This window comes from Armigeres subalbatus, chromosome 2 (assembly GCF_024139115.2).
Source record: "Armigeres subalbatus isolate Guangzhou_Male chromosome 2, GZ_Asu_2, whole genome shotgun sequence".
NCBI lineage: Eukaryota > Metazoa > Arthropoda > Insecta > Diptera > Culicidae > Armigeres > Armigeres subalbatus.
Genome location: NC_085140.1, coordinates 95,702,299 through 95,722,233, shown reverse-complemented (window position 1 = coordinate 95,722,233; position 19,935 = coordinate 95,702,299). Strand labels below are relative to the sequence as shown.

Below are 19,935 nucleotides of genomic sequence, written 5' to 3'. Positions count from 1 at the left end.
CATAAGAAATAATGGTTTTCCACGATAAAATGAATGGTAAATGGGACTTTTACAACAAAAAAGGGGGGTTGTTATGTATCTTTACAATAAAAAAATCGAAAATTTTTCATACAAAATTCAGAGCAAAACAATTGATTTTGCGGTTCTTCAATGGGATGATTTCGAGGGACAAAAAATAGAAAACAATGTGTATTAAATGTTTTCTCTTACATTTTTTATTGTTTTACAGTAGAAATATAATAGGATTTGGAATACATTTTACTCAAATATTACAATATAATTACAATACATTTAATTTTATACAATTTATTTTATTAATTCGATTTCAATTGAATTTTAATCTAGTTTAAACTCAATTTTTACTCAACTCAACTCAATTTCAATTTGATTTTAATTTTATTTTAGATTTGATTTAATTCTGATGTTGGGTTTTCAAAGCCACTTCACGCCACTTGTCGATCATGTTGCTGTTGATTAGGAGTAGTGGAGTTCGTGGTAATAATGGCGGCCCTGTTGCTATCGCTATCTTCCGGCATCCGTTTCAGGACTTGGGTTGATTTAAAATAACCATTATCAGGAACTTCCGAAAGTATGCACCTATGGAAGATGAACATTAGTATGTCAATGTTCTTCGAGAGCACACTGAAAACACAGACAAACAGACGTAACACTGATGAAATTCCCATCGTTCACGCTCTGAACGGTCATTCTAAATTACACTGATTACTCGTTTCACGCTTCGTTTACCTTTAGATTTGACATATCACATTAGCACCGCGACATAGTCATACCCTTGGGAGCTGCGGACTCGATCGAATCAAATTTTCAAGATATTTTGCTTGAAACTCGAAAATTTCCTCTCGGTGTTTAATGTACACGTTACGATTTTCTCACAACGAATTATCATTGTGTTTTTCTTTATAAAATTCATTAAAAAGATTTCGTAAATTTACTGCCTCGTATTAATTAACATGTTGAATATTAAATTAATTCATACCCTCCACTTACATTGAATCCGTCGATATATTTAAAATGTCGCCAGAAAATTGAAATTTGTTCAAAATGAGCTATATTTAGTATGAGTCGATTTATACGTGTACTCTCTCGGCTGTGCTCAAAATACACAAAACCTCTCTCGATGCGATGGATACTTTTTGACAGCTTGCTTTGGAGATTCGTTGACACTCGTTTTGACTCTATCCGCAGCTCCCAGGTCATACCACGTCATACTATACAACTTTTTGAGCAACATGCACGCGAGATGGTGGTAAAGTAACTGGGCGATGAATAATTCATTTATATATTATTATTCAGGAACAGCCCTGTCGTCGTAAAATATGGGGTACTTAGTCGTCTATTTTTAGGGAGGGCGGTGATATAGTAGGATGATTGTGGGGGCGTATATTCGATAATTACAAAATTTAATGTATGTGAAGGAGTGGAAAAATATGGTTCCGTTTTAATAACGAAGGTATTGAATTTAATAATTATTAACATATAGGTGGAATGACGGCTTTGGCAGGTTTTGTTCTATTATTCGCAAGGGGGTTTTTTATGACTGACTAGTTTGGCCTAAACATTCTTTGCATATCAAAGAATATTGTGGCCAAATTTCATAAAATTTGGTCGACAAAAACCCCCCTGCCAATAATAGAACAAAACCTGCCAAAGCCGTCTTTCCTCCTACATAAGAATGATATACAAACAAAACTAAAATACAAAACTGGAAGTATAGTTATTCACAAAAATCTCTAAAATAGATTATGTGTTTTTTTAAGTGAACTGTTAGGTGAATTGTTGGGTGTTGTGGTAGGAATAATGTTAGCGTCCCTGTAGTGAAGATGTCGATTCAGAACAGGTAAACATGGGCATCATGGACTAGATTGCTGCTACACTGCACACCAGACGAAAACGTCAGCAGGAATTTTGATACCGTTAAGAGGCGGAGCATCAGTATCGATGTGACAGACAACGATGGAGGTATGCTGACTAAGGGGTCCTCTTTAGCTTAGCGGTAAGATGCGTGGCTATAAAGCAAAAGCATACTGAGGGTGGCTGGGTTCGATTTCCGGTGCCGGTATAGGCAATTTTCGGTTTGGAAATTGTATTGACTTCCCTGGGCATAAAAACTATCATCGTGTTAGCCTCATGATATACGAATGCAAAAATTATAACTAGACTTAGAAACCTCGCGTGTGTGTGATGTGTGTGTCTGCTGTAAGAGTAGATAGGAAGTGTCGTGTGCCTCTTCTACAAAAAATGACAAGCTGGACACCGCGTTATCGCATTGCAGAACGCCGCCTATAAAGTACGCGTATATTGAGTTATCGAAAGAAAAGTCTTACGTACCATCAATAGTAGGATGTACTCAAACCTAAATCCCAACCCAACCTCGTTCGTCCTGAAATTACGCAATCTAACTTTGAGTAGCGGGCGGTTGCGCTGCAGCAAGGGACCCGCAGAACGTGGAACGTTATAGATGAAATCAGAGACAGCAGACCCGCCTTTTCAGGTGAAGAAACACCGTCTGGAAGAAGTGGAGTGCGAAGATATGGAACAGCTGTGTAGTTCTCAAGAAACATGCAAGTTCTGTAACATACATTGATAAACAACATTGATAAACATAAAACTTATCATTCCCAATATTTTGGAGTACTCGGAATACGGTAAAGCTCACATTATTATGATGTTGAAGCACTACTTTTTTATTTTATTTATTACCAGAGGCCGGAGTGGCCTGTGCAATCCAGCAGCGGCGCGGTAATGGCTGCCGTTTTTTGACACTTTTCTAGGCAGTCAAGTGTCAAAAAACGGCAGCCATTACCGTGCGCGAAATGCTGGATACATAAAAGTCTTCTCCATTCAGCTCGGTCCATGGCTGCACTTCGCCAACCACTCAGTCTGCGGAGGGTCCGCGAATCGTTCTCCACCTGATCGATCCACCTTGCCAGCTGTGCACCTCGCCTTCTTGTTCCCGTCGGATCGTTGTCGAGAACCATTCTCACCGGATTGCTGTCCGACATTCTGGCTACGTGCCCAGCCCACCGCAGTCTTCCGATTTTTGCGCTACTTATATACCGTGAAGAATTTTATCATTATGATTCAATAAATTCATAACTTCATACACGGACGTTATAACGGACAGCAAATAAACTTCGGTCTTATCGCCCCGGGTTATGATAATATGTAGCAAATTTGATTTTTTTGTTTTATTTCTTTCTTTATTTGGTAGGGACTCTGTGTTTTTAACCGCTACATCTCCGAAACATCTTTTGCTGGCGAGCAAAAGGTGCTAAATGTCAATGAAGTAAAAATACATACGATTTGACAGTTCCCAACATATTTCGGACAGCAGAACAAAGGGAACCGAAAAGACAATCTTTATCTAACAATGTAACTGAAATATCTTTTGCTCCAACAGCTCAAAATTTCTGTGCGGCTCTTGATAGTAAGCATGTTGGGGATCACTGGTGTAGAGCTATGAAAAAATATGGACGAGAACAGCTTGGATGGTGTGCAAAACTGTGTGAAGATTTCGGGCGAACACTCCAGTTCATTCAAATCGCGCCGGGGACTAAGGCAAAGTGATGGACTTTCGTGCCTGTTGTTAATCATTGCGGTAAAAGCTGTCATGTGGAGATCCGGGGTACGATTTTCAACAGATCCAGTCAATGTATTTGTTTGGCTGATGACATGGACTTTGTCGGCCGTACATTTGCAAAGGTGGCAGAACTGTACATCCGCCTGAAACGTGAAGCAACAAAAGTTGGACTGGTGAATGCATCGATGACAAAGTATATGCTTGGGCGGGACCACCTGGGAAGCAGTGTAACGATAGCCGGGGATATCTTCGAGGTGGTCGGTGAATTTGTCTATCTTAGATCCTTGCCAATGACTGATACGGGCTCGAGAAGAAACTGCGGTCAAAAACGATTCACCACCGCACCAAATGTGTCATGTACAAAACATTCATAAGGCCGTGTAGTCCTCTACGGATATGAAACGTGGACCATTCTCGAGGAGGCCTTGCAAGCACTCGGAGTATTCGAGAGACGGGTGCTTAGGACTATCTTTGTCGGTGTGCAAGAAGACGGTTTGTGGCGGCAAAAGATGAACCACGAGCTCGCCCAGCTCGTAGGGTACGATGGGCAAGGCATGTTGCCAGAATACCGTACAAAGATGGTGTTCGCTTCCGGATTGGCAGGTACAAGACGGCGTGGATCGTAGCGAGCGAAGTGGGACTTAACAGGTAAAGAACGACTTCACGGTGTGCCTGTGACGGTTATTAACGAAAAAAAGTTCATCCATTCTGAACTCGCCTTTCGAAAGATATAATATCCAGGCGTCTGCTATGAAAATTTCAAAATATTTCATCTAGGAATCGAAAGTTATAGCAGTTACAAATTTAATGATTTTTGCGCTCGATATTTCACTAATATGCAACCATATATACCGTGATACCGTGATACCGTTTCCTCCTGATTACATCCAAATAAAATATCATCAAATATGCAATTTGCAACCTCAACCAACTATAACCTAAAACCTATTCTTTGAATAATAGAAAAAAAATAACAAAGGATGTAAGAGATAATATTGTTCTAATGTCAATGACAAAATAGACAATACAGCCACAATACAGTATTCAAATTACAGAATTATTGCACATCAATCTCCTAATCATACCAAAGTGTGAATATTGTCTATGACAGACAAGTAACTACACTCTGTATGATGATTTTGCTTTTATTAAATATGCTAATAGTTGGTAACATAGAATACCGCGCAGAAACAATTTTGTCTTTCATGGGTACTGGGTAGTTAGTAAGACTAGTAACCAACATTTAAACAACAATGTGCATCATTTGTTGTCAGTTATACAACCATCATCCAGTTCGATTCAAGCAGTGGTACGAAAACGTGTTCAATTTGGAAAAAAAATGGGAAAGGCTAGACCACACGAGGAAAACCGCCTTTTCCGAGAACGGTAGACGGAAAGAGCATATATGCCCCACTTCGGAACGTCTCAACAATTTAACTGACTTGTTGAGCTACGATGCATTTACTTCATAAATAAACTGACAGAGGGTATACTAGTATCCGACTTAGAACTAGAAGAGGGAAACCATCGCATTTCCATAAAGCCAGGTAAGAAAATGAGATATTTTAAAAGACTGAAACTATTTAAGAAATATTTCACAGTCATGAGACGAGTTTAGTACAATTCCATTCAATTCCACCAAATCGTATTACTTTTACATATACGCATTTCGACCTTAACTGTACACACTTTATTTTTATTTCTGCAGCTCGGCAAAAACCCGCTCAGCCTTACGCCAACAAAATAAAAAGCTGATATTCCGGCAAAAATGATGTTTGTTAACTGATTTTTGGCAAATCATTTGCTGATTTTCAGCACTTTTGACAAATTTGATAACAGCTGTGCGAATCTCGGTAAAAGTTGACCATTTTGCTGAGATCCTGGTTAAAACAATTAAGTGTGTAAGATCGTCTCGTACTTGACTCGACTCACGAAACACTGAAGACGACCTTACAAGTCAACAGACTTGAGTCGAGTCAAGTACGAGACACTGAAGACGACCTTACAGTTGAGGTCGAAAAACGTATATGTAAAAGTAATACGATTTGGTGGAATTAAATGGAATTGTACTAAACTCGTCTCATGACAGTTAAATATTTCTTAAATAGTTTCAGTCTTCTAAAATCTCTCATTTTCTTACCTGGCTTTATGGAAACGCGATGGTTTTCTAGTTCTAAGTCGGATACTAGTATTCCCTATGTCAGTTTATTTATGTAGTAAATGCATTAATTTATGAAGTAAACGCATCTTAGTTCAACAAGTCAGTTAAATTGTTCAGACGTTCCGAAGTGGGGCATATATGCTCTTTCCGTTCCACCGTTCTCGGAAAAGGCGGTTTTCCTCGTGATCTACCCTTTTCCATTTTTTCCAAATGGAACTCGTTTTCGTACCACTGCTTGAATCGAACTGGATGATGGTTGTATAACTGACAACAAATGATGCACATTGTTGTTTAAATGTTGGTTACTAGTCTTACTAACTACCCAGTACCCATGAAAGACAAAATTGTTTCAGCGCGGTATTCTATGTTACTAACTATTATCATATTTAATAAAAGCAGAATCATTATACAGAGTGTAGTTACTTGTCTGTCATAGACAATATTCACATTTTGTTATGATTAGGAGATTGAAGTGCAATAATTCTGTAATTTGAATACTGTATTGTTGTTGTATTGTATTGTATTTTATGTCATTGATATTAGAACAATGTCATCTCTAACATCATTTGCTATTTTTTCTATTATTCGAAGAATAAGTTTTAGGTTATAGTTGATTGAGGTTGCAATATTTGATAATAATTTATTTGGATGTAATCAGGAGGCAATTCACGGTATACATGGTTGCATATTAGTGAAATATCGAACGCAAAAATCATTAAATTTGTAACTGTAATAACTTTCGATTCCCTAGATGAAATATTTTGAAATTTTCACAGCAGACGCCTGGATATTATATCTTTCGAAAGGCGAGTTCAGAATGGATGGACATTTTTTTTCGTTAATAACCGTCACAGGCACACCGTGACTTGGTGAGCGTGGGGCGCATTCGAGGATGGAGAGATGCGAGCTCGAATCGTGTATTGTGGCGTTGTGTGTAATCGTAAATTGCTGATTCAGTGTTATTTGTTAAGATGTAAGCTAATATCCTAATATGTATAATATATAAAAGAAACTTAGATTGAAAATTGGATGAAAATTCTAAACAATTTTTCTATCAAGCTGTAGCATATGCGCGCAAAATCAAGCGTTGTGGATAGAAATGCCTCACCCTAATGCTACGTTTAAACAAGGCAAGTGAATTGAGCAAGTCGCTTGAATCGCACGCGCATCGAACGCGTTACGTGTCACCACCTTACTTCAATCCCCTTGACTGAAATGAAAGTTGAACATGTTCAACTTTTGGCAAGTCAATTGAATTCAATTCACTTCACTTGCCCTGTCAAAACGTAACATAAGGATGTAGACAAATATGGGCATTACCATTCGTATTGTTAAACTAAAGATTGATCTGTGGTATTCGTACTCAAACTAATAGTTTGCACCATTTTACGAATACCATCAGTGTTTAATTAGTATTACGATCTAATTCGTTGAAAATGTCATCGAACTTTTAACATGTTACATACTCAAGAGGTCACCGACTTAGCGATACCCTCAACCGAGTATACACATATAGCATAGCATATATATGCATCAAGCAAACTCTATAAATAAGGACCGAAAATGTGTGTTTGGCATCATATCGGTACACCAGATATTTTTATTAGATAGTTTATTGAGTTTGGCGTTTTAGTCTAGATCATGATAATGATAATGATGGTTGCCTAAGATCTTTTGTTACCTCTTTTTTGCACACGGTGTATCACGGGATTTCGTCGATGGCATGTTAAGGCAAGTTGACCCGTTATATTGTCAAAGGAAGAACGCTTTTATACCGAAGATGGGTTTTTCTCTACGTACAGGCAACTTCCCAACTTCGGAAGTAGTGCGCTGGATTCGCCTAAAGATGCGCTAAACAACGCATCAATCAGTTCGACAGATAGAACTTCAGATTCTAAGTTGGTGCTTCGCCGACAATAGGGTTAAGGCAGGTATTTTCGTCTTTTCGTCATAGTCTCAAAAACCAATAGAAGAGACACTTTTTTGTAAAACTCATCCGTACCAAATCGTAAGCTCAGGAGAAACGTTCAGCTATAGGGAAATTATGGCAAATGAACGTTGTTTTCATTGGTTTTAGACCCTACGACGATGGACGGAAATACCTGCCGTGTCCCTATAGACAAAATTTTCAAAACGACTTATCTGCTTTTGTAAACAAAGATTCAAACGACGATTTGACGTAGATCGTAGCTAGGACGTCCTGGTTACAATTTTTTCATACTGCAGTATGAAAAAAATTATAGCCCAACCATGAGTTTCAATGATGACAACGGTCTATGTCTATTAATGATGATGACACCGCTCGTGTCACCGGCGCGCAACCAACCGTCCACTGCGTTCACTGTCTCTTGAATTCAAACACATAATTCAAATCAGATGGTGGCGACCTGGGAGGGAGAAACAGATTCAAAAAATGTGTGTGTCAAGCCGAGCCGAAATCTAGCTGTCATGACATGTCAGTGCGAGCCGAGAACAAAACTCTCGACAAGAAAATTTTCTAAGGCAATATAACAACAATAACACACAAAACAAAATTTGGTCTTTTCAAGTGGCGCCTACGTTGATTGTTTATTCTTGTAGAAAATTTGCTTGTTGCCTGACGACAGTATTTGTTTATTTGATGTGTAGTATCGAGAGCTCCCTCCCAGGTGGCGACGGGCGCTCTCTCGCAACAAAATAAACGTTTGATCGAAGCGTTTGAACCTTACGCTGGCTAGTGCATCTGACGGTTTGCTTTGATTCGCAGTGGAAAATACGCAAAATACCTATGTCTGCTGTTTTTCATAATTCGGAATCTTTTCGTAATTCGGATTTTTTTTGTCGTTCTCACTTCTATTCCGGTAAAAGTCTACTTTCAAGTTAAGCTAACAGTAATTGTGTTTTACACGCGGAAGGTGCGAAAATATTCTACTTTTTTACGGTATCGTGGGACTAAGCTGCTGCCAGTTAGTTTGCTATTTGAATTCTTTCCCAGTTATCCGCGATATTCTGTGTGTTTGACGGGGAAAAGTTTTTGGAAATAAAGAAAAATATAGCAATAAAAGTGTATGTGTTACTTGGTACAGAGGCGGTTGCCCAATAATGTGAAGTGGAATGTTTTCAGCTTATTTAAGTAAAATAAAATAGCAAGAATTTGCTATAGGAAGTGCTAAGAAAATTACGGATGGTGTTTGACCGTTTGTGATTATCGATCATCCATGAAAACTCCATTTTTATTGTGGGGTTTTGGTTGGCAAGTGCCGCTTCGGAAAAGCCAGAGAAAATAAATAAAAGCATCAGATGGCTAGAGCAAACCAGTGAAATTCAATTCAAATTTGAATGAGTACCTATAGAAGAGGCAAAAACAATCATTGAAGACCTGGTTCTGAATCGTTGTCATTGATCTTGAATTTAGTTGTATGGCTTTCCAGTGAGCCAACAGTGTTGTTTTGAAGGCTAGTGTTTGAAAAGCGCTAGCAAATATTTCTGGAGAAGATGAGAAAGTTGCCGAGCAAATCATGTACCAATTTTGTCACAAAAGGCCTTGGTGTATAATAGCTAGCGTTCAATCTCGGAAAATGCAACGTGGTTATTAATTTTTATCGATCTGAATGAATTTCTACCGTCTCCCGCAATCTAGTAAGTAAGTTTTTCTAATTGTTTTTCGTAGATAATATCATTTGGCCAAATGAGTATTGAATGTTCATTAATTTCAACGAACTTTTCCTCAGCATTCTCAGCCAGAATGATTAGGGCTCATTCACAAATTACATAACGCAAAAAAACACAGATTTGAGCCCCCACCCACCCCTCCGTGACTTGTTTGTAACATTTGCTTTATACCCACCCACCCCCATCTGTGACGCATAACGTGTTATTAAAGTTTCACTAAAATGCTGAATTGGTATTTTTAGTGAACTTTTCCTTTACTTCATTCATAGTACATAATAATACTTCAAATTTAAATTTAATTAGAAATTTTGTTTTTTATATTATTTTATTATCATAAATGCACGTAACAGAACTAAACAAACCCACCCACCCCCTAGACAAACCGCACGGTTAGATGACTTTACCCTTTAATGGGTACTGTGTTATTGTTGATATTATTCCCATCGTGAAAAATTCACCCATTTTCTTCAAAAAGCGCCACTACTCATTAAAATGGGTAGTGGCACTTTTTCAAGAAAATGGGTGAATTTTTCACGGTGGAATAATATCAACAATAACACAGTACCCATTAATGGGTAAAGTCATCTAACAGTGCGTGACATTTTGTAACGCAATATTGGGTACCCACCCACCCCTTGATGCGTTATGTAATTTGTGAATGAACCCTTATGTAATTGTCAGGGTTTCGACTTTTCGTTTCAATGAGACCAAAGCAAGCGTTTTTCTGGCCAAGGGAAAATCTTGTTTCGTTGTTTATGTTGAGGAGCATCTTTCACCCATCAATCTTTTCTCTAGAATTAGCATTGGAAGATGAACGATAATCTTGCCTATTAAATGAAAATCCTTTTTCGTTTCATGGCTTTTATCTCTCACTCGCTTTTCGCGAGAATTATCGCAGAACAAATTACAAAATTGTATGGCCGCGCCGGATTTGAACCCAGAATAGTAACAATAATAGCTGTGGGGATGCGCTTACTTAAGCTACACCAACACGCTATATGTATGAAAGCGGTAAGTTATTTGTTCCACATAAGCTACTACCATTTGCATTGATGAGGCCACGAAAAGACTCGATTATGAAAGAAAAGAGCAAACCAACGTTTAACGGTAATCGAAGTGAGCGAAAAATGGTTATCACATCCAGACTGTTTTCCTCTACCGAAAAGCGAGTTCTCCCGAAAACTTTCGTGAGGGAAAATCATGTGCTCCTGAGATTGAGTGAGCATTACGAACCCTGAATTGTGCATTTCTAAATATACATAAGCACCAAATACAACTCGCACATGACATAAGCGATAGAATTACCGCATCCCTCAATAAATAAACTTTTGAAAATAAAATCAACATTTGAAAAGGGCGTAACAGCCTAAATTGATTCTGCCCGATTCATTGTTTACACGGAACCGCGAAACAACTCACTTTATGGTTCCTTTCACTCAAATCCGCCCTTGCGTGGAAGAAGCCAAAAATAAGTCGAATTTATGTTATTTTCACTCACCCGAGACTATTATGAAAATAACTCAAATTTGGCTTCTTCGGAACAGCACACGTTGGTTCGATGTAGCTCTCTTTGCTTATAATATCATTCATGAGAAGGAGTAAGAAAACTACCTAATATTGAGTTAAAAATTTGAACTTCGTACTCAAAGTTGAGTTCTTTAACTTTTTTTAGGTTCTTTATTTTTTTTTCAATGTTTGTAAATGTGTAGCTATGTGAGTAGACGAGGATCAAGAAAGAATAAATGGTGGGTAATGTTATTAGGGGGAGGGTGGGGGTTCAAAATCATCAAATTAAATGTTACGTAAATTGTGAAAGAACCCACCTCCTACTCTCTAGATAAGCGTGATAACCCCTACAACAAGAGCACTTAAAAGTCACATTTGCGGTTTGCGGTTTGCGTCAGAATCAGAATACCAACATCCACCGCGGTTAGTTCTTTTTTGCAAATTGAATGTATGTCGGATGCTTGGAAATGCAAGGGAATATTCTTCTAAGTTTTGACGTTAACTGACCTTGTTGTTCACGATTCGGACTAAAAGAAATTCAATCAAACTTCAATGAAGATTTGATAAACAGCAACATGTTACGCACACACTTAGCATAATGCATAACGAAGCGCTTGTAGGTACAAGGTCTTGATGGATTTATTCAAAAATTTCTCCAAGAACTGTTTCGGAAATTCCTCCAAAAAAACCTTTTGAAATTTCTCCAGACATTCCATAGGAAATTATTCCAAAAATTCCTCTGAATATTACTTTAAAAATTCTCCTTTGGTGTTCCTCCTGAATTTCCTTCGAAAGATCCTCCAGGAATTCCATCGGAATATCTTACAGACATTGCTTATGAACTTCCCCCAGAAATTGTCTCGGAAATTCCTCTAAAAATTCTTTAGGAAATACATCCAGAAAATTCATGAGAAAATGATCCAGATATTGCTTTTAAACTTCCCTTAGGTATTGCCTCAAAAATACCTCCAAAACTCCTTCGGGAATTTCTCCAGATATTTTTTCTTCCATTTTTACAATTCTACCAGCAATTCCTTCGGAAATTTCTTCGAATATTTCTTCCTGAAATTCATTCAAAAAATCCTACCAAAATTTATTCGGAAAAATCTCTAGATGTTGCACATGAACTTCCTTCGAAAATTTCCTCAGAAACTTCTCTAGGAATCTTTTCGGAAGTTTCTCAAGGAGTTACCTCTGAAAATCCTCCAGAATCTGCTTCCTCCCAAAATCCTTTGGAAATTGCTCCAGACATTATGTGGGGAATAATTCCAAAAATTCGGATATTTCTTCAGGTGTTCAGGAGAAGTTCCATAGAAAATTTCTCCTGAAATTGTTTCGACATTTTCTCCAGGAATTCTATCGGAAATTCTTTCCTTTTTTCGGAACTTCGTAAAGAGTTCTTAATTACCTTAATTAGGAAATATTCGCATATACCTTCGGAAGTTTCTACTATGATTCCGTTTGATTTTTAAACAAATTTTTGCTGGAATTGATTGAGAAATTCTACCGGGAATACGTTCTAAAACTTCAAAGTATTCAATACTTTTGAACGATGTCTTGATTTGACACTTACTCTGAAGAAATGAATGATTTGATTTGGAAATCCAGCAACTTTATGAGAATTTCTTTCAGGTGACTTCCTTCAGAAATTCTTAAGCCCCAGTTGCTGCTCAAGAACTTCATTCAGGAATTGCCTTAGATATCCTCCAAAATACCTTTGCAAATACCTTCAAAAATTCCATAAGAAACTGTAACTTTTAAATGTACTCCAATAATTCTGATTAATGAATCCAATAATTCTGAATGGAATTCAATGGGATTGTACAAACTCGTCTTATGACAAGTGAAGACATTCCACTTAATGCTCAAAATAATTTTCTTAACAAAATGTAAACATTGCCACCCACAGTAGTGGATGGGCGTAGTGAAACGTCACGTTTGTTATAAAAATTGTACTGAGTATACCAGACGTGACGTCACATTCGGTCGCCTTTGGCCATCGTCGGCAACCCAGCTGAGAGTTTCTCCCTCAAAAGAAAGAATTTTCGTTGAACAAATACTACTTTAGGGTGCCGACACAAAAGATATTTTAGTTACTAGATAAAGATTGTCGCTTCGGTTCCCCTTGTTCTGCTGTCCGGAACATGTTGGGTACCAAGCTGTCAAATCGTATGGATTTTCCTTCTTTGACATTTAGTTCCCATATCCTCGCCAGCAAAAGATGTTCCGGACAGCGACGACAGCGACAATCTTTATCTGGTAACTAAAATATCTTTTGCCCACACCTGTAGTCAAGCACATCAAGATCGTACTATAAACTTTGCATCGCGTGAGTTGCAACATCGATTTTGCGCGTACTCGCTCTCTCTAGCTAGACCATGGTAGCTCACTACCCGAAGCAATTAACACGAATGAGGGTGGAGAGCGCAGAACCAACGCTCACCGACTTTCTGACTTTTCAGACAAGAGAGGCTTCATTTTATAACAGTAATAACTTTCAAGTTAACCGTGACCGAGTGGATAGCGTACACGCATCAATTTGACGGTTTTGTTGATGCTCTTGGTTCGAATCCAGGAGAAAGCCATGGGGGGGGGGAGGGGGGTGGGGCATTTAAAACCGTTTGGTTTACTATTTTTGTACACACAGTTGATAGTAACTATCATACTGAGACCTATGTAGGCGAATCTGAGTTTCAATTAGCTAAAATAGACCAAAACAAATTTTTGCTTTAGTAGAAAGCTTCTTAGTTGTCGACTAAGCGTGACTAATCAGGACGGCAGGGCTGGATCCGAGTATCACAAAATTAAATATGTTTTCAGGGGATGTTGGAATGCGATTTTAGGTGAGCAATAAGAAACTTTCGATGCAGAATCAAGACCCATATTAGAGAAGGCAGTGCAAAACTGTACTCGCGGATGCACAACATGTTGGCTTTGGGGGAGTTGATAGTAACTAACAGCGCTCAACTGCGATACATGAGGGCGCCGGTAGTGCGAAGTCGTACTCGCGGATGCACAACATGTTGGCTTTGGGGGAGTTGATAGTAACTAACAGCGCTCAACTGCGACACATGAGGGCGCCGGTAGTGCGAAGTCGTACTCGCGGATGCACAACATGTTGGCTTTGGGGAGTTGATAGTAACTAACAGCGCTCAACTGCGACACATGAGGGCGCCGGTAGTGCGAAGTCGTACTCGCGGATGCACAACATGTTGGCTTTGGGGGAGTTGATAGTATCTAACAGCGCTCAACTGCGACACATGAGGGCGCCGGTAGTGCGAAGCCGTACTCGGGGATGCACAACATGTTGGCTTTGGGGGAGTTAATAGTAACTAACAGCGCTCAACTGCGACACATGAGGGCGCCGGTAGTGCGAAGTCGTGCTCGCGGATGCACAACATGTTGGCTTTGGGGGAGTTGATAGTATCTAACAGCGCTCAACTGCGACACATGAGGGCGCCGGTAGTGCGAAGCCGTACTCGCGGATGCACAACATGTTGGCTTTGGGGAGTTGATAGTATCTAACAGCGCTCAACTGCGACACATGAGGGCGCCGGTAGTGCGAAGTCGTACTCGCGGATGCACAACATGTTGGCTTTGGGGGAGTTGATAGTATCTAACAGCGCTCAACTGCGACACATGAGGGCGCCGGTAGTGCGAAGCCGTACTCGCGGATGCACAACATGTTGGCTTTGGGGGGGTCGATAGTAACTAACAGCGCTCAACTGCGACACATGAGGGCGCCGGTAGTGCGAAGTCGTACTCGCGGATGCACAACATGTTGGCTTTGAGCGCTGATAGTATCTAACAGCGCTCAACTGCGACACATGAGGGCGCCGGTAGTGCGAAGCCGTACTCGCGGATGCACAACATGTTGGCTTTGGGGGAGTTGATAGTATCTAACAGCGCTCAACTGCGACACATGAGGGCGCCGGTAGTGCGAAGTCGTACTCGCGGATGCACAACATGTTGGCTTTGGGGAGTTGATAGTATCTAACAGCGCTCAACTGCGACACATGAGGGCGCCGGTAGTGCGAAGCCGTACTCGCGGATGCACAACATGTTGGCTTTGGGGAGTTGATAGTAACTAACAGCGCTCAACTGCGACACATGAGGGCGCCGGTAGTGCGAAGGCGTACTCTCGGGTGCACAACGAGTTGGCATCTGGGGAGTTGATAGTATCTAACAGCGCTCAACTGCGACACATGAGGGCGCCGGTAGTGCGAAGCCGTACTCGCGGATGCACAACATGTTGGCTTTGGGGGAGTTGATAGTAACTAACAGCGCTCAACTGCGACACATGAGGGCGCCGGTAGTGCGAAGTCGTACTCGCGGATGCACAACATGTTGGCTTTGGGGGAGTTGATAGTATCTAACAGCGCTCAACTGCGACACATGAGGGCGCCGGTAGTGCGAAGCCGTACTCGCGGATGCACAACATGTTGGCTTTGGGGGAGTTGATAGTATCTAACAGCGCTCAACTGCGACACATGAGGGCGCCGGTAGTGCGAAGCCGTACCGTAAAACCGTTTGGTTTACTATTTTTGTACACACAGTTGATAGTAACTATCATACTGAGACCTATGTAGGCGAATCTGAGTTTCAATTAGCTAAAATAGACCAAAACAAATTTTTGCTTTAGTAGAAAGCTTCTTAGTTGTCGACTAAGCGTGACTAATCAGGACGGCAGGGCTGATGATCCGAGTATCACAAAATTAAATATGTTTTCAGGGGATGTTGGAATGCGATTTTAGGTGAGCAATAAGAAACTTTCGATGCAGAATCAAGACCCATATTAGAGAAGGCAGTGCAAAACTGTACTCGCGGATGCACAACATGTTGGCTTTGGGGAGGTGATAGTAACCAAAAGAGCTCGCATGGGAGACATGAGGGCGCCGGGAGTGCGAAGTCGTACTCGCGGATGCACAACATGTTGGCTTTGGGGAGTTGATAGTAACTAACAGCGCTCAACTGCGACACATGAGGGCGCCGGTAGTGCGAAGTCGTACTCGCGGAGGCACAACATGTTGGCTTTGGGGAGTTGATAGTAACTAACAGCGCTCAACTGCGACACATGAGGGCGCCGGTAGTGCGAAGTCGTACTCGCGGATGCACAACATGTTGGCTTTGGGGGAGTTGATAGTATCTAACAGCGCTCAACTGCGACACATGAGGGCGCCGGTAGTGCGAAGCCGTACTTGGGGATGCACAACATGTTGGCTTTGGGGGAGTTGATAGTAACTAACAGCGCTCAACTGCGACACATGAGGGCGCCGGTAGTGCGAAGTCGTACTCGCGGATGCACAACATGTTGGCTTTGGGGAGTTGATAGTATCTAACAGCGCTCTCCTGCGACCCACGAGGGCGGCGGGAGTGCGGAGTCGTACTCGCGGATGCACAACATGTTGGCTTTGGGGAGTTGATAGGATCTAACAGCGCTCAACTGCGACACATGAGGGCGCCGGTAGTGCGAAGTCGTACTCGCGGATGCACAACATGTTGGCTTTGGGGAGTTGATAGTATCTAACAGCGCTCAACTGCGACACATGAGGGCGCCGGTAGTGCGAAGCCGTACTCGCGGATGCACAACATGTTGGCTTTGGGGAGTTGATAGTAACTAACAGCGCTCAACTGCGACACATGAGGGCGCCGGGAGTGCGAAGTCGTACTCGCGGATGCACAACATGTTGGCTTTGGGGTAGTTGATAGTATATAACAGCGCTCAACTGTGTCCCATGGGGGCGGCGGTAGTGCGAAGCAGTACTCGCGGATGCAACAAATGTTGGCTTTGGGGGAGTTGATAGCCTCTAACAGCGCTCAACTGCGACACATGAGGGCGCCGGTAGTGCGAAGTCGTACTCGCGGATGCACAACATGTTGGCTTTGGGGAGTTGATAGTATCTAACAGCGCTCAACTGCGACACATGAGGGCGCCGGTAGTGCGAAGCCGTACTCGCGGATGCACAACATGTTGGCATCGGGGGAGTTGATAGTAACTAACAGCGCTCAACTGCGACACATGAGGGCGCCGGTAGTGCGAAGTCGTACTCGCGGATGCACAACATGTTGGCTTTGGGGGAGTTGATAGTATCTAACAGCGCTCAACTGCGACACATGAGGGCGCCGGTAGTGCGAAGCCGTACTCGCGGATGCACAACATGTTGGCTTTGGGCGTGTTGACAGTAACTAACAGCGCTCAACTGCGACACATGAGGGCGCCGGTAGTGCGAAGTCGTACTCGCGGATGCACAACATGTTGGCTTTGGGGATTTGCTAGTATCTAACAGCGCTCAACTGCGACACATGAGGGCGCCGGTAGTGCGAAGCCGTACTCGCGGATGCACAACATGTTGGCTTTGGGGGAGTTGATAGTATCTAACAGCGCTCAACTGCGACACATGAGGGCGCCGGTAGTGCGAAGCCGTACCGTAAAACCGTTTGGTTTACTATTTTTGTACACACAGTTGATAGTAACTATCATACTGAGACCTATGTAGGCGAATCTGAGTTTCAATTAGCTAAAATAGACCAAAACAAATTTTTGCTTTAGTAGAAAGCTTCTTAGTTGTCGACTAAGCGTGACTAATCAGGACGGCAGGGCTGTTCAGGAAATTGTTCTAGTTGTTACGTCTGTTTGTCTGTGCTGAGTATATGAGGAAAAGTTACCTGTTTCAGCTCTTATTATATTCGATTGATGTTACAGACGAATGGCAAGTGCTATTCCGTTTTGGAAACGGTCACGATGAATGACAAGCAGCGGTTTTCAATTAGTTTCATATTTCTGAAAAGAGTCAACAAGTCAATATTTTAACTAAAACGGTCAAATTAGATACTAATCATTCACTCACATAGAAGATCCCGATCATTTGAAAGGTTCCTGTTCTAAAGGCCCAACTCTAGTCAGAACTACTCCGACAGTAACCCTCCGGAAAGTCCTTTAAAGATATCTCCCCATGGTTAGTAAGGGTCTGTCTCATTTGGAGAATTAAACTTAAAAGTGACAGTTCGAAAATTAAAAAATCACCCCGTTATAAGAATGGCTGGTGCTACCCAGCAATTCCAATAGGACATCGATGGAAAATGATTCGATATCTGTCAAAAGTAATCTTGCTCTGCGAGCAGGGTTATTTGATAATTATTGAAATGTCACTTTTAAGTTTAATTTCAGTTTAATTATCCAATTGAGACAGAGCCTAGGTACTTACCACCATTACACGGCACAGCAGCCAATGATCAAACATTATTTACTTAAAAGAGCGGAAAACAACGAAAGAAAGCGTCCTGCACTTTGCCCATTTGATTTCTTTATTTTTCCCTAACCGCAAACAAAACATTACACGCTCAAATGAAATTAGTTTTTTTCCACGGAGCAAAAAAAAATTAAAACTTTTTTTCATTAATTTTAATTGTTATAGTTATACGAACATTTCAACATTTCAAGATCTGCAATAATGAATTACATATAAAAAATTAGGAAAATCAAGTTTTACTCAACAACGGAAACTATTATTGTTTTATAGTTTTCAATTGTCGCTAAAAACTTAAAAATTTATTATTTTTTCAGATTTTTATCTTAAAAAATAATTATCTGATCAATGAAATGGACTTACTTTCAAAATTCGGTCAAGTTTTTAACTAACATTAGTGAATAATACAAATATTATAAAATGCATTGGGGACATTTGGGCGTATTGGTCCTTTGAGGTAAGTACAATATAGATGATTTTCAAACGTAAATAATCTACATTCAATGAACAGTAGATTGTATTGTTTACCATACAATTTAAGATATTCCAATGGATTAAACCATGCAAGGTACTGTAAATTTTTATCCGGGTCAACTGCATACACACTTTGTTTTGATTTCGATTGTCAGTCCCATCGCTGAATGTCCTCATGGATAGCCTAATTGACTAAAGACTCCGTCAGACGTTGCAACTTTGCAAGCAAATCACTCGTGCGAGCGAATGATTTCTGAGAGCGCTCGTAATTGCAGTCACACAAATCAGCTTTTCCCTTTTAGCAAATGTCAGATTTACTCTCATGCCAATTTAAACATAAATGAATAACCAGTCTTCACGAAAACATGAGCGGCGCTGAGCTTGAGTGCAGTTTTTGCAAGTTCATGTTCATCCCGAGCGCGCGTTCTCCTTCAAGCTCGTGTTCACCATCAGCATCGAACATGGGTGCGAAAAATGAACGCGGTGCGGCTCAGCTTAGGCTCGAGCTCAAGTTCAAAACGTGGGCTGTGTGTTCAGGCTGTGTGCTCATCCAGCATGCTGTGTGCTCAGACTGTGTGCTTAGGCTGAGAACTGAGGCTGTGAGAATAGGTTTTGGGCCGAGCGCGATGCTTTACGATTATGCGGCACGTTTCGTATTCGCCATAGTCGTTGGGTTGAACTGTAGACCCATTGAAGAAGAAATGTTTCGATATTGTAAACTGTGTGTCAAATTATTTTGTTTTCCACAGACCCTCAACAAATTGTGTTGAACATATAGAATTGTTTTTTTTTTCTATAGTAGGTAGATACATAGTAAAGTACGTGAGTTAAAATTTATGCATTAGTTGTTCAATAATTCCGATTTCACATGGAGGCTTATATAATCGTGAATTGAATACTTCTGATTGTTGATTATTGCATTGCCAAAATATGTACACACATTTCCATCCCAAGTAGAGAGAAATCCCTCAGTGCCGGACAACTTAGTCACATTACGTAAAATTCTATAAATTTCGGGTTCTGTGACAGGTACCCTGCATATACAAAATATACGATCCATATTTAATTATTTGAACATGATTTCCGATGATGTATACTTTGATAATGACTGAAGGTAAAAAAATCACGGACTACAAAACTGTCCTCCAATATCGTAAACTTTAGCGGCATTTTAAAATATAACCCCGTTCCTACTCGCTTGAATCAGTATAAACATTCATAAGACAATTTTTAACTTGTGTAAAGATAAGTCAGCAAGTAGTGCGACTTTTAAAGGAAATTACATAAAACTTAAA

General features: G+C 40.6%; 1 long non-coding RNA gene across 1 annotated transcript; it reads right to left on the bottom strand.

Moving 5' to 3' along the window:
* Positions 1 to 254: 254 nt before the first annotated feature.
* Positions 255 to 18,298, bottom strand: LOC134210135 (uncharacterized). The gene is made up of 3 exons (XR_009978804.1): positions 18,125 to 18,298; positions 17,586 to 17,854; positions 255 to 597 (listed from the first exon to the last, which is right to left on the bottom strand). It is a non-coding gene; the product is annotated as an uncharacterized LOC134210135 (long non-coding RNA).
* Positions 18,299 to 19,935: the final 1,637 nt, after the last annotated feature.